At 39.4% G+C, this 11,807-nt stretch overlaps 1 pseudogene; it reads left to right on the top strand.

The window, feature by feature from the left end:
• The first annotated feature begins 1,472 nt into the window (after positions 1-1,472).
• Positions 1,473-11,807, top strand: part of LOC117482487 — a 36,998-nt pseudogene continuing 26,663 nt past the window's right edge.

Below are 11,807 nucleotides of genomic sequence, written 5' to 3'. Positions count from 1 at the left end.
TGCATCATGTTCACAAATGACAGGTTAATTACTAATTGTGTTAACATTTGAAGAAGACAAAACAATGTTATTTAAGTCTACATTATCGGCTTTAAGCATCTCGTTTTACATTTAGATCTTTTCAATTTAGTTTCTGGTTTTATTTGAGTATTTGTTACATGTCACGATTTGTATTTAGTGAAGTAATTTGTACTGAAGTTAAAAGCCACTGAGAAGTATTTGTGTCCAGGAGCACAAATGTAATAAAAGCTCATGCAGTCAATGAAACAATGATCAGACATGTGTCAGGATTTGGTACAGTGTGAATTAACCTTGACTGTGTTTCTAACCCTAACCTTACAGTTTTTCTACTGTAACTGCTTTTTCTATTTTCACATGTTGTGAAGTTGTACAATGGATTTTTTTAATAAAACAATTCTGCATTTAAAAGAATCTGGTTTCATTCTTGTGTTGTTGGATTAAAGGACAAACAAAAAAGGTATTGACAATATTTGGTCAAAATGTGACCAACCAAAGCCTAAAGTACAGAAAGTACAATCACTCATTCCCATAGTGGCCTATTTCAGAATAATATTTACGATTAAAAGATGTTAAGATTCTTTGCACAAAAAACTCATACACTTTTTTTCTAATTTATTTTGAATACATTTTGGGTACTTTCTTACTGTATTGGCTTTTATACAGTATATTTTTTTAATTGTACTTTCCCCTGCATTGCTTGTACTTGTAACTCAGTATGTATACAGTGTGGTATAAGTACTTCTAATTAAATAAAGGCTCTGAAGTCACAGGTGTAACACTTGTTTACCTGCAGTGTACAGTATAGTAGAGCATGGATGGGGCGGGGTTAACCCTGCAGCTAAGACCCGCCTCTTCTCCTCTCATTGGACAACCCATCATGACGTAACCCAACATCTCGCACATAAGTTGTACAAATATTTTGATAAAAATAAACTGCATTTTTTAAAACTTCTTTCATTGTTGTGTGTGTGGTTTTGGAGTGAAAATACTTTTTTATCTAAATTATTTGTTAATACATTTTTTTCTCTATGGTTATATCTTTATTTAATCTTTATTTCATGTAAATATTGCTTTATTTTAATGGTATAATACTGTAGATAACTTTTACTAAATTATTTTTTAATACATTTTTTTAACTGCACTTGGTACTTTTATTAATGAATTATATGTTTCTACGACTATATCTATATTTCATCTTTATGTCATGTAAATATTACTATATTTTAATATTCTATTATAATAGTTACAGTAGTACAGTAGTGCATGGAGGAGGCGGGGTTAACACTACACCTAAGCCCCGCCTTCTCTCCTCTCCTCTCCTCTCTCATTGGACAACGCCTCATTACGTCACCCCGTATCTCTCCGCTACTGGCCAATGAGCACAAAGCCCTTTCTGTACCCTCTCTCTACTGTATTCGTGCCTTTGTGCACCCATACGACGCGACCCCTGATGGCCTCCTAACATTTACACCTTTAATACCACACACACACACACTCTTCTGTCCGGAGAAACGATGGGTTTCGCGGGTCTCGCCGTGGAGGTGCTCAGCGGTGCTTCCTGCCGAGCCAGGCCGAGGTTAGGCACCCTGTTTTCGGCCCCGATTATCACAACAGTGCCGCTGAGGTTCCGATCCACGTCCTCCATGCAGGGTTACTCGGAAGATGGCGAGGGAAAGATCCAAGACCGTCACCTCGTTCTACAACCAGTCGCCATTGACGTGTCCGCGGAGAAGGTAACATTAAGACTTTAAGGGTATTTAGTATTACAAACTGTGACAACGACGAGGGGAGTTCAAAGCTAACTGTAGCTTTATTGCAGCCGTTAGCTACGACTCAGCTGCGTTCACTGACACTGGAAAAGTCAAGTAAATGGGATGCTTCCTTCTAACGTTACTCGGATTAAGATGTTCAGATCAGAATCAGAAAAACAGGTTATTACCAGGTAGGTTGACACGTAAGAAGAATTTGACTTCGTGTCATGGTGCATACATAAAAGTAAAACACAAATTAAAAACACAGATAGAGAACTATTTTAAGAAAACTATAATAACATTACAAAAATAATTAAAAAAAGCCTGTATAATGTCATTAATATCACTCACTATACTCACACGATGTTACAAAGTGTATCTAGTTGTATCCACTCATACTATCACTGTTAAGATGTTCGATTATAATCTAATGTTTAATAACGTAAAGCGGCACGTTAGCCCTGACCGCTATTTGACCTATGTTCCACTGAGCACTTGAACGCAGCGTCTCAGACTTTAAAGAACATTGTGTCTAGCTGCTGAAATAACACCGCCTTCATAACAGAACATGCCACAGTGATTTATGGAGAGTGGATGGTGTACATCTGTCTGTACCCTTTATATATACAGTCTATGGTCTGTACTGACTGTCTGATGTCAAGTCGACCCATCACTTTGTGTCTATTAAGGGAACATGCTGTCAAACAGGGGTGGGTCTTTTGACATAATTCATATCTGCACACTAACAACTTCCAGCCCTCTTTGTGTGCTGTCAAAAGTTATTTTCCACCCTCTTTTATTGTCAGTTGTTCCTTTATTCTGGCAAACACCGATGTCTACATTACACTAGTCATACATTTAGCAGATGTCTTGAGCAAAACACAAGTATTTCTTCACAGTTTTAAAAGGAAGTCATTTACATCTGTTTTTGTTATTCAAACACTGAAATGAAACCCTTTTAAAGCTGCAGACAGTCAACACAATCTGTTGCAGACTGAGTGAGAAGAACACATGTGTTTTAAATGCACCAGTAAAATACAAATGTTAACCTGTATGTAGCATTTTTGTGCCTTTTAAACCAATGCACTTTAAATGGTTGCTTGAACTTAGTGAACCTGCAGGATTGCTGCTCCTCTGTTTGTTATCTTCATGGTTGATAGCACTTACTGTAAGTGACTGTTGTGAAGTAATAAAGGTTGTAGTTGCTCAGATTAATATGTACGTGCACAAAGCTTCTGATCTCCAATTCCACAAGACTGGACTCAGTGTTTGTCTTTGTAACTTGAGGCGGTCACACGACTATAAATAAAGAGGCGGGGGAAGTACTCGGATAAGAGCAGAAAAGTAAAAGTTCTGATTCTGCAGAAAACTGTCCTCCATAAGTGAGAGAGGCATTGTGTTTTGAATGCAACATCTTCATCTGTTTTTAAGCACTTTGAGCACCAGGAAAAGCGCTATATAAAGAGCATGTATATTATTATTATTATATCTGAAAACTACATCTAAGTAAATGGAAATACTTTAATAAAGTACCACCAAATTGCACTAAAGTACCTCACTTGGTTTAAAGGTGGGGTAGAATGGAGAAACCAGCTCGAGTGCGCTAGAATTTGAAAGTACACAGCCGAAAAAAAATCTGCCCCTTCCTTCAGACTCCTCACAGAGCCCCTCCTCCAACACACACAAACGCACACATGACCAATGAGGGCAACGAGATAAGTTTGTGCACAGATGGAAGGCTGACAGGCAGGTAGGCATCCAGTTATTTTAGCCGGGCCGGCCTAAAATGATTGGTCGTGCTTTTTACAGCGCCACGGCTTTCCACAGATGAATTTTTTATGTATTTATTGTCAAAGCATTTCATATATTCATTGCTATCGGGATGTTAAGAGCATTCCATGGAATATAACAAAAAGTGTTTCTGAAGTGAATTACATACCCTACCTTTAATGTACTGACTTAGGGATATACTTTAAAAAGTCAGGTTGTTTGACCTTGCTGTGTATTTCTCTCTGTACATGGTGCAGTTGTACTTCCAGTTCTGCCCTGAAGCCTTTTGAGCAAAGCCTTGTTTTCCTGTGTCTACGATAAACAGATCTGTTTGTGAGAGCCAGGTTCAGACGCCTCAGATCTGACTCACAGAGCCTGTCTGCTGCTGCCGCTCACTAACATGTGTTTATATCTCCTGAAAGATAGTTGTCTCTGCCGGGCGTTACCGGGGTCTCAGCACCCGTTAATATCAAACCAATGCTGAGCTCTCATAATAAAAGCTGTTATCTGTTATTAGCTGCAGAAAAACTATGATAAAGACCATTTTTAAACCTAGTTGTTGTGCAAAATGGTCAGTTTTCAGCCTATATACAATAAGATTTCCTGCTTTCTTGTTAACATGTTTTTGTTTTGGACTGACAACAACAACATTTTAAGATAGGTAGATACTTTATTGATCCCAATTGGGAAAGGTTTTCGTCACACAAGCAGAAGTGTGTTCAGACTTTATACAGGGTGTCCGCGGGGGTCTTCTAAAAGTATTTAAAAGTTGATATAAATCAATTTTAGCGGAAAATTAAGGCTATTAAAAGTATTAAACGGCATTTTCCAAGGTATTACATTTTTGTAGCTTGTTTTCAATAAGTATATAAATTGTCCAAAGAGGTTGTATTCTACAGCTGTGCCTGAATGTAATCATTGCGTAGGTGTGTAGTGTGATTCTGTGTAGTTATTTATGGCATCCCATTGGATTGACGTCATCTGAACAGGACATCGCACGCTCACTGCTTGATAGCGGCGAAGGTTCCGTTTACGCTGGTTGTTAACAACATCGTTATGGGGAAATGCAAGTTTGCGTCCAAATGGTTGGAAAATAAGGAGGAAGGACAATCAATACTGTATATAGTAAATGTGAGGTAAAGTGTGTCGCCAATGTAACCGGTTTAAAACTCCAAGTGGCGATGAGGTCTTAAAATGTATGGAAAGGGTCTTAAAAAGGTCTTAAAAGGTGTTACATTTGACTTCAGGATTCCTGCATATACCCTGTTATAATACAATACTTTAATACTTTAAAAGTGGAAAAGAGAATTAACAATAAGAAATAAATGAAAAATATATCAAATAAACAATATAAAATATTCTGGATAATTAGAATAAAAAGTCAAAAAATTATACAGGAAAGACATGTTGGATTTTGAGACCCTAGGACCGACATTTATCACAGTTTCTAACGTTTTATAGACCTAACAATTAATCACAGATATTCATATTTAAAACAATCATGATCTGTTTCACATTTGCATTTCTGCAGAATTTACACGAGTAAATTACCCATAATTCATGCTTTGTTTACATACAATACACAGGATTGCCTGAGGCGAAGAAACACAAAGGGTCATACTGGGAGCGCTGTTTGCCTAAATGTAGACAGTAACACTACATTAAGGATTAAAGAGGGGACATAAACATCAGAGGAGCTAGTATCGGCTTTATTACACTCCTGATTTAGTCATTTTGGTTAATTAAACTTGATAATTGGCCTCAAATACACAGGTTTCTACAAAAATACAATAAACCTGCTACAGGTATATTCCTGGATTCCAGCTTCAGTAACAGCTGTGTCTTTTATATAATTTGTATTATATTATATTCCTCGTAACGCAAAGGCTATGTGAGGGGATTTGTTGAATACAAAGCCATTAACTCCTGGTAATAAACTGACCCGGAGTGTGGATCGTATGAATGAAACCACATGCATGCAAAGGTATATAAAGCTCTATGTTAAAGTATTTTCTGGTCCCATAATGTAATATAACGTACAGTTCTGACTCTGGATCTGTTTGTAATCCTTGTGTTTATTTCCTCTCCAGGCCTCGATTCGGCTGACTCTCGCCACCCTGCTGTATTCTGGGAAATCTCCTGATGGACACCACGTTCTGGTAAATATCTCAGACAACCGTACTATTATTTAATATATAATTTTGTATAAATGTTAACACTGTCTGCTACTTCACAATTCGTACAAGCTGAATTATTATTATTTTTAACTATAGATGTGTATTTATTAGATTTTTTAAAGATGTATTAAATATGTTTTTTGTTATTTGATATATAATAATTATCATAATATATTATAATATATTTTTACATTATTTATAATTATTTTATTCTATTTTATTTTGCTTTTTATCTGAACTATTCCTTTGTTTTGGCAATCTAAATATAGCGGTTGTGGGTCGGATAAAGGGAAATTTATTGATCTCTGTGACTCACTTGCTTCTCGTGTGTGTGTGTGTGTGTGTGTGTGTGTGTGTGTGTGTGTGTGGTGAATTTGTGTGTGGCTGTGGGTGTGTGCTGGTGGTGTGTGTGTGCTGTGTGTGTGTGTGTGCGTGTTGTGTGTGTGTGAATGTGATGTGTGTGTGTGTTGTTGTGCTGTGTGTGTGGTGTTGGTGTGTGTGTGTGTGTGTGTGTGTGTGTGTGTGTGGTGTGTGGTGTTTGTGTGTGTGTGCTGTGTGGGTGTGTGTGTGTGTGTTGTGTGTGGTGTGTGTGTGTGTGTGTGGTGTGTGTGTGGTGTTTGTGTGTGTGTGTGTGTGTGTGTGTGCTGTGTGTGTGTGTGTGTGTGTGTGTGTGGTGCTGTGTGTGTGTGATGTGTTGTGTGTGTGTGTGTGGGTGTGCTGTGTGTGTGTGTGTGTGTGTGTGTGTGTGTGTGTGTGTGTGTGTGTGTGTGTGTGTGTGGTGTGTGTGTGTGTGTGATCTCAGAGCAGTGCCAAGTATCTTCATAAGGAGCTTCCTGTAAGAATCGCCCATCGCATAAAGGGCTTCCGCAGTCTGCCCTTCATCATCGGCTGCAACCCCACCATCCTGCAAGTGGTAGGATCACACACTCACACACACACACACACACACACACACACACACACACACTGCACGGCTCCAGTTACCAGATCGGTGTTTGTTTACAGCCTTTTTTAAACCTACACCCTGAAATTTGCGACAGTTTTCCTGATGTTACACACTGATATCTTCAATATGCGTTAATGGATTTTTACCATTCAGACTGCATTTGAAATGTCAATTTCTCATCATAGTTTTGCAATTTTAACTGTGAAAATAGTCCTTACCAATCTTACACAATGGGAGTTCATATCAGTAGTAGGGTTGGGTATCGTTTGGATTTTAACGATTCCGGTTCTGATTCCGGTTCTTTTCGGTTATTTTCGGTTCTCGATTCCGGTTCCTTGAGAGGGTAAAAATAAGTCCCATGCCAATTTCACTGGGAGAAATATATATTCATGAAAACATTAAGTCATATCTGTATTCCTATTTACAAATCACTTCATACTGTTTCATTTTGTTGCGGTTATTGAATACAATTATATTAAAATAACCTCTGCATTTTTTAGTTAGTTCTAAGTGGTGCAGTTTGAGAATGTACAATTAGCCCAGTCTCCTCTGATGTTACAGTGCAACCTGCCTGTGAGACAGAGTCCAACCACACAGTCTGTGTGTCCAACACATGTCCTGCAATACACATGCTGCAGCTGCCCAGCTGCTCACTGTTTGTAAAAGTAAATAAATAGTATTTTCATTACAATAATGTATTTTCTATATACCCTGCTTCATAAACAATACTGACATCCCTCTGATCCTCTGAGTCTGTCTCACAGTCCGGGGATGTGAGGACAGCGCGAGGACACAGACAGGGAGGCTGATTTACTTCATAAAGGAAATGGCGGTCAATATTAAAAAACATAGGAACTAAAACGCTTAATAACCTTCGTAATGAAGGTTATTAAGCGTTTTAGTTCGTAATGTGCGTTTTAGTTCGTAATGTGTTAGAGAAAGAACATAAGAAAGGTTGACAAAGATGAGGCTGTTAAACGGGCAGCGGAGCCGCTGTGTGTAGAAAGAGAGAGAGAGACAGAGAGAGACAGAGAGAGACAGAGAGAGACAGACGCTGAGCTGCACCGTGCAGCGCTCAGCTGATCCGGAGCAGAGAGAGAGAGAGCTGCGGTCCTCCTGTCCTCACAACTCTTATAAATCCGGGTACCGGACAATTGTTATTTGTTCTTACTCTGAACCGAGTTTTGCTTCCCAAACCTGCCACTGTGCTCGCTACACGCCCCACCCCCGTGTAACAGTACAGAAAGCGGCGAGATGCATTCCCTTAGGAATCGATAAGCAGAACCGAAACTAACATTTCTAAACAATACCCATGGAATCTAAATTTTGGAAACGGTTCCGAACCGGAACCGGATTTCGGTACCCAACCCTAATCAGGAGTGACACAAACGGAAAAAGGGGCTGTTTTTGTTCCTTTATTGCAACCTTTGGAACAAATGCTGCAGATATAAGAAGTAAAAAGACTCCTTTACATTCACTTCTTTTATATAAAGTCACCTAGAATACGTGCAAGAGTCCTTTAGGTTAACTAGCTGTCAATAAGCCAGTGTTGGAGCTGTACGAGAAGCCATGCCATGCAGTGAACTCTATAATAAGAAAGTGACAACTGCACTTTCACATAGTGAGCAGAGAGCTAGTCAGCACAGCTCCAACACAGGAGCTAATTATACTTAGCCTGAATTCATCTTGGGTCATAATGGAAAGTATAGAGAGGTGCAGGAATGAGTCCTTAACCCTGACATGAGTCAGCATTTAACCACTTCCTGTTCCCTCTTCAATGGTTTCTGAATGTGTTTTTGGTTGTTAGCCTGAAATAAGGTCTGTGGTTAACACAAGCTGAAGAGATTTTTGTTCTACGACATAAAATATGTCAGTAAATACCAGTATATAGTTCCTTTATAGCCCAACATTAGCCTCCTTTAGCTTAGCGGTGGTGACGTGAAGTCATGTGACCGTGCTGTAGTTCCTTTATAGCCCAACATTAGCCTCCTTTAGCTTAGCGGTGGTGACGTGAAGTCATGTGACCGTGCTGTAGTTCCTTTATAGCCAACATTAGCCACCTTTAGCTTAGCGGTGGTGACGTGAAGTCATGTGACCGTGCTGTAGTTCCTTTATAGCCCAACATTAGCCTCCTTTAGGCTTAGCGGTGGTGACGTGAAGTCATGTGACCGTGCTGTAGTTCCTTTATAGCCCAACATTAGCTTTTTACTTCAGAAATCGTAAAGTGTTAATATGTGGAGGAATTATCCTGCTGAACAAAACGTGTAAATATCATAAATGTTGGGATTATTTTCTGCAATAATCCAAAATCACATGGAGGAATCCCATTGGATCAGGGAGATGCTGCCTTCAGTGACCAACACAGAAATACATGAATTCCCGAACCACTCTATACAAATGGAACCCAGTATTAGCCAGTCATGCAGGGACTGAACTGTTGGTAGAAGTTTTGTAAACCAGCATTAATCACCTCTCAGTGTTCAGACTCGTTCCTCTCTCCTCTCTACATGTTTGACTTGCTGCCAGTGTTCCCGCTCTGCTTTAATCATTCAGAGTGTGGTTTGGCAGCAGCATGACTTTATGTCTGCAGGTCACTGTGACCCGTAGATAAACAAAACATTAATTGCCACAGAGAAGGAGCATGAGTCAGATTTAAGATTAGCGGTGAAGTGCATTCTGGGTTGGTGCCAGAGATGTTCCTGTGAATCCATTTCCATCCCAACCTGATACTAAAGTCACGATTTGATATTATCCTGATACTTAAGTAACAGCCAGAAGTATTGGATACCTAAGTAACAATTATTGGGATTGTAAACATTTTGCAATACGCCGAGTGTTACGATTACATACATCGTGATGTTTATGAAGCCTTTTTTTACTTTGTATTTGCTATATATAATAATATCTAACAAACAATTGATACTTGCCGTCTGTGTATGGATAACATATTGAAAGCCATCAAGATACTTATTCCTCCAGCCCCTTACTGGCTCTGGAGTTAGAAATAAACTAAAGCACTTCAACATTTCACACCTCGATGTCTGAATGCTGTACTTAGTGTCGACTTCTTCAGACTCGTTCCTCTCTCACTGTGAACATGTTTGAAGTGGTTGCCAGTGTTCCTGCTCTGCTTGAATCATTCAGAGTGTGGTTTGGCAGCAGCGTGACTTTTTGTCTGCAGGTCGCTGTGACCTGACACAATACAGAAAAACAAAGCGTTGATATTAAGCAGAAGGAACATGAGTCAGATGTCAGAGCAGAGGGGAAGTGAGTTCTCTGTTTGTGCCAGTAGATGTTCCTGTGAATCCCCTTTCCCTCAGTACGACGTTCAGCTGAATCCCCTTTCCCCTCAGTACGACGTTCAGCTGAATCCCCTTTCCCTCAGTACGACGTTCAGATGAATCCCCTTTCCCTCAGTACGACGTTCAGCTGAATCCCCTTTCCCTCAGTACGACGTTCAGCTGAATCCCCTTTCCCTCAGTACGACGTTCAGCTGAATCCCCTTTCCCTCAGTACGACGTTCAGCTGAATCCCCTTTCCCTCAGTACGACGTTCAGCTGAATCCCCTTTCCCTCAGTACGACGTTCAGCTGAATCCCCTTTCCCTCAGTACGACGTTCAGATGAATCCCCTTTCCCTCAGTACGGCGTTCAGCTGAATCCCTGAAACACACCTCCACAGTTCGTCCTCCACACTAAAATAAACCCAAAGGATGATGGATGTGGAGTTTTCTTTTTGCTACCTAGGAAAATTCCTGTAACGTGAAGCAAAAATACTTTTTCTTAAAAAGAAGTTCGCTGCTCTCTGACACGTTTTCCTGGAAACACGCATTGCTGTGGAGATTTTGAAATGCCTCTTTTTGGACAAACAAAATTCCTTAAACCCCCTCACACACACACACACACACACACGCACACCACACATCACACTCACACTCACACTCCACTCTCTCTCTCCCTCTCACACACACACACACAGATGTCTCGTTAAAACTAGTGTCGATGTTTTTTTCGAACGGATAAACAATCTGTGTGTAATTATAAAACCTTCCACTGATGCAAAACCATTTTTTGTAAGTAAATATACACAAAACCCCAGAGCACCAGACACTTCCTGCTGGTATTCACAGATTTGATTTATCTGTGTTTGTATATTTGCAGATCCATTTATACAGTGCAAATATATGTTGGGAGTATAAATGTGTTTTTTGTATTTGCAGTTTCTTTTTGTCAAGTTTTTTTGGGGTTTCCATTTTTTAATATGCATATTTGCATGTCTGTTTACCATTTGCTCATTTATTTTTACTTTTGGAATATTTTCCTATATTAACGGATTTGCTTTTTAAATATTTTTTGAATATATATTTTATATTTGCACATTGTTGTATATTTGCCTCTGTATAAAACCCAGAAAACAAAACTCATAAATCATGTGCAGCGTAACAACAGAAAAGGGACCTTGCAGATAGAAAGGCAGAAGTAAAAAAGAGTAGACCAACATATTAAATAAAAAGGAATGTTAACTAAATAAAAGAAGCAATGAGAAGGCGCTAAATCAAATGTCAGCGTACAAATTCATTTTTCATTTAATTGTTTATTTGAACCGGTACAGTGCACATTAATGAACATTTTAAACAAAATATTGTTTTTAAATGTAAATGAGCTTTGAGCTAGTTTCCATCCGTAGTCCCGTCACATTACAACATTTATGAACATAACATTTATATACATGGCAAACAGAAATACATGATATGCAGAAAGAGCATGAGCAGCATACAAGCCACAAGGCAGTATTTACATCAAGCCTTCAGCAGGGTTTATAACTAATTGTGGTTACAGTTAATGAGTGTGTGTTGCTCAACCCTCTGATCACACACACTTCAGATCCTCCTCTCCTCACTGGAACATTACTTCCCGCTCCTCTCTCTCAGATGAACTCTCACCCAGATTCCCTGCAGCTCCTCTCCGTTACGTAACTCCAGAAACCCTTTGTGTGCATCAAGCTGAGGGCGGGCGGGGGGGGGGGCTCTGAGGGGGGAATGAAACGAACAGCAGATTTGATCAGCAAGAGATTATTAAGTTTGATAAAGTTTAAGAAGTACTGGGATCTTGAAGTAGAAGTACCTCGGTGTATAAGTACTGTG

Source organism: Trematomus bernacchii, unplaced genomic scaffold (assembly GCF_902827165.1).
Source record: "Trematomus bernacchii unplaced genomic scaffold, fTreBer1.1, whole genome shotgun sequence".
NCBI classification, from domain to species: domain Eukaryota; kingdom Metazoa; phylum Chordata; class Actinopteri; order Perciformes; family Nototheniidae; genus Trematomus; species Trematomus bernacchii.
This window is presented reverse-complemented; position numbering and strand designations above follow the sequence as displayed.